Source organism: Dendroctonus ponderosae, unplaced genomic scaffold, assembly GCF_020466585.1.
Source record: "Dendroctonus ponderosae isolate FM_Combo_2020 unplaced genomic scaffold, Dpon_F_20191213v2 Dpon_F_20191213_6, whole genome shotgun sequence".
Classification (NCBI taxonomy): Eukaryota; Metazoa; Arthropoda; class Insecta; order Coleoptera; family Curculionidae; genus Dendroctonus; species Dendroctonus ponderosae.
In genome coordinates this window covers 4,498,676-4,502,569 of record NW_026018814.1, presented here as the reverse complement: position 1 = coordinate 4,502,569, position 3,894 = coordinate 4,498,676, and the positions used below count along the sequence as shown (strand labels likewise).

Genomic DNA, 3,894 nt, shown 5'->3' with positions numbered 1-3,894 from the left:
CTTGCACAAAACGACGATAATTTTTCTAATTTCATAGACAACAGAAGACTGTATTTTTTCTACATAACCCTCCCCTGAATTTAAAGCTGGATCCGACCCTGCTCTTGCCTAGAGAATTATTTCCCACTCTCTCATCGCGAACATTTGCTCATGGAAGTCTTAGGGTTATACCATAGAGAAAGTAAAATTTTACTTACTCTATGGGTTATACCGCCCTTACTCCGTTATAACCACAGACTACATACTATTTATTATAACTTCTATTTGAGACTAAAGAACTGGAGAAAAATTAAGGTCTTATCCATCTATTATTTATCGTCTATCCATTTCCGGGCTTTCCTACGAAAACGTTGCTGTAACTTCGCTTGCAAATTGAATTCTTCTAACTGGTTAGTGAATGATCTATTTTCTTCCATTTGCTATTGAGCCATATTCGGAAGTACAGCCGTTGGATCTGCTTCGAATTGGCAGATTTTTCTAGAAGTAGAATTGCCAGTTTTCCTATTGACATCATGTGGACCTTTGAGGAATGGGGTGTTATAATAATACCCTTAATATTTTTTTTACGATAAAATAAAGTTAAATAAATTACAGATGATATAAAACAACATCTAAACTAAATAATATCATTCTTATATAACATTAAAAAAACCAGATAATACCAAGCTCTTCCATATGAGAAACATTTTAGATCTCAGAATGAAAAATATATTTGAATAACTTGATGGAATCTGGTCGATTAAATGCGGCAGAACATTTACAACTTATTTATCAGAGATCGTAAGTTGCAACAGATAAAAGCATTAACATATTTAATGATGCGCAAATGAATGTAAGGATTTAATGATTCCTCTCGCTTAGGATAACGCAACAGGGAACACCATCATTCTTAGAACAAAACGTGCTTTGGAAGGTGCCCAGTTAATTTCATTGCGTTTGATCAATAGTCTATTCAGGACAAAGTGAATTTGATTGTGAATTTTCAGATTTTTAGATCGAGCAAAAATGCATTTGAATCACTTCGTAAGTTGCGAATAACATTTGCATTTATTTTCCTTTAGTTTTTAGTGAATTCATTATTTCTTAAGGTCATATTACTATTTCCTAAGTCTATTTTATGATTCAAGTCTATTTTATTTATTTTTATGTATGATATATGTAATAATAACTCCGCAGCTACAAGTTGTGTTCATTTTTCAAATTTTGTTTTTGTTTTCAAAGTTTGTTTTTCTTTGCATTTCATGGCATTTCCCCGCTGTTTTTTGTTTAAACCAATTAAGCATGAATCAAATAAACGCGGCGTAAGTTTCTATAAAAAAATCTGTGTTTTACGTCAAGTATTTTTTTTAAGTACGAACTTTGAAAAAAGAGCTGAAATTTGTGTTATTGTTGGGTACCTATTGATAAAAAAGATAGTCCTGATATCATGGCAAATATTCGACGTTTTTTTCAAAAAACCCTTACATATGATATTAGATATGCAATAAATAAATCGCATATTTGTTGCAGTTTCCTAATTCAATCCATTTTGAAACATTTACCAAACTTAAACATTATGTATAAAATGATTTAATGAAATTTAATTTATATTAGCACTCATTAAAGTATGTGTATGTGCACTCATTAAAGTATATACTCTGTATAATTTTATCCGCACGGCTATAGTTTGGTAATAGGTTACCAACTAAGCAGCTTCTTGAAACTTTTCTGAATGGAACGAAACTGGTTTACAAGCAAGTAACATATAGTTTGAATTACCTATGAGAGGGAAAAATAAATTTAGAGTTTTTGGAATATCTAATATTACGCAATTTGCAATCGTTTAAAAACTTATGCAAATTCCATTTTTCTTCTGATCGCTTATACGGACAACCTTTTGGTGTTTCTCAAACTTTGCTTATTAAAACTATAACAGATAATCAGATATCTAGGAATTTATTTACTTTTTGATATTTTCGTGGTTTCGAGCCAAACGATTTAATGACTTGCACCATAACTCGTTCCATAATGAATTTTAATTCCTTTAATAAGGTCATTTTTAGTTTTATCTTGATCGTGATGAAATCATGTGTTGTATACTTTAGCAAATTACATCTTTGCTTCCTTCTTTCATTACCGCGTCACGTTTTAAGAAAAAATATGCTAATAAATCAACTGCCATACAAGCACAATTAAGCATTTGAATAGATTTACAAAAAATCACTGACCTTCGCGATTTTAATTGTTTCTTCCTTTTCAGATTCTGCATTTTGTCTTCGTTTTTCTAGTTCTCGTTCGCACGACGGTTCGTAGTTATTCAATAATAGAGCCATCCACTTACGAGCCCAAAGTGGTTCCAAGAAATTTCAAAGACGCTCGGCAAGCGTTACAATATGACTATTTCCAGAAAGTACCAGCTAGGAAAAGCAACGCGCAACCTACCAGGAAATTTACCTGGGAAAACTTTGGCACTCCAGAAATACACTATAACTTCTAAATAAAATGTCCCATAAAACTTGATTCAAAGCACTTCCGATTGTACCACCGTAGTAAATAAAACATATTTCTTAGGAACTACTAGCTATTTTATTTCCAACTTTTCTCCGATTTCTAACAAACTTATGACTTTTTTCTATACAGTTTTCTGTATCATTACTGCGAACCTCCAATGGATAATTTAAAATAAAATTCGACGGTCCAACGTTCACAATTCTAGCGCTCCCTAAACATTCTTGGCCGTTATAAAACACTGCGTATTGCCCCGGTGTGAGAGCGCGCAGAGGAGTTTCTAACTTTACAACCAGCCCAGTGCTCAATTTGCACAATTTACACTTAACACGATTCTGTGTGTGCTGAAATTTGAAGTCACAGTTCAATACTTTGTTGTTTTGCAATTCCTGAGGGTCCGAGTGAATCCAGTGAGCATCGGATGTGGAACATAGAGTGGAGTATAGAGACGGATGGTTTGTTCCTTGAACCTACAGACCATCTTGTCAGCAGCCAATAGTGTGCGACACTTTTCATTAGACTTACAACGTAGATTATATTATTTTCGACATTTTTTCCACAAATAAAGAATGGCTCAGGTAAGCTTTCTAGTCTCGATCTTTGACCTAATGTCCATTTGTGAATTCCAGTGTGTTCTCCAACAATTTCAGCTGTGTCTAGATCCACAAACTGACCTGGTTTATCTGGGATGTACTATAATAAATTCATTATTCTATATAATATGTAAAATTAAAGGTGAATGTTAATTTTTTTAAATCATTAAGATGACTGCGAATTTTTTCCGATACTTGTTCTAATAGCAATAATTTTTGAACGGAGAACGATAAACTTTTTTCTTGCAAAAAATGTTGTCTCTTCAGTTTCCAAAATCAAAAGTTCTCTTAAAATACTTTACTCAACACCATTTAAGAAACTTTCTCCGGAGTGTTTTTATTGTTTTTACTTTCCTTATACTAAACCTAAAACATCGAGTTTCGCTAACCCTGTACAGATGATGGGCGAATCTGTAAATAATGATATTTAAATGCTTGATCGGTTGTTTCCTCAAGGTCCTTCAATTAAATGAAAAATTTTACATTAGAAACAATATACGCGGTGATAAAAATTCGGGTAATTCCTTTTAAGAGGTTACTGGACAGTGCGGAAAAATGTTATAAATTGTTTTTTTTTCGAGTATTTTTCGAATATGAACTTTCAATGAATGGATGGGGAAAATCGAACTAATTATTAGACAAGAATCGAAAAAATTCCATTAACTTTTAAAAACATCTCGAATTATTTGTGCAATACGATAGTCGATAATGGATTCGAAAATTGCGTAAAGCGGAAAACGATTGATTTATTGATATACATATATACAGGGTTATTCACGCTATACCGCACGGATGTTTGCGGCTAGCCCGTTTG

At 32.7% G+C, this 3,894-nt stretch overlaps 1 protein-coding gene and 2 long non-coding RNA genes across 3 annotated transcripts in view; 2 read left to right on the top strand and 1 right to left on the bottom strand.

Moving 5' to 3' along the window:
• Window positions 1-3,894, top strand: part of LOC109540660 — a 51,137-nt gene that overhangs the window by 29,550 nt on the left and 17,693 nt on the right. The window lies entirely within an intron of this gene.
• LOC109540655 lies at window positions 849-2,553 on the top strand. Its single transcript, XR_002172221.2, has 2 exons — window positions 849-1,023; window positions 2,240-2,553. It is a non-coding gene; the product is annotated as an uncharacterized LOC109540655 (long non-coding RNA).
• On the bottom strand, window positions 2,547-3,883 carry LOC125504839. Its single transcript, XR_007281734.1, has 2 exons — window positions 3,013-3,883; window positions 2,547-2,957 (listed from the first exon to the last, which is right to left on the bottom strand). It is a non-coding gene; the product is annotated as an uncharacterized LOC125504839 (long non-coding RNA).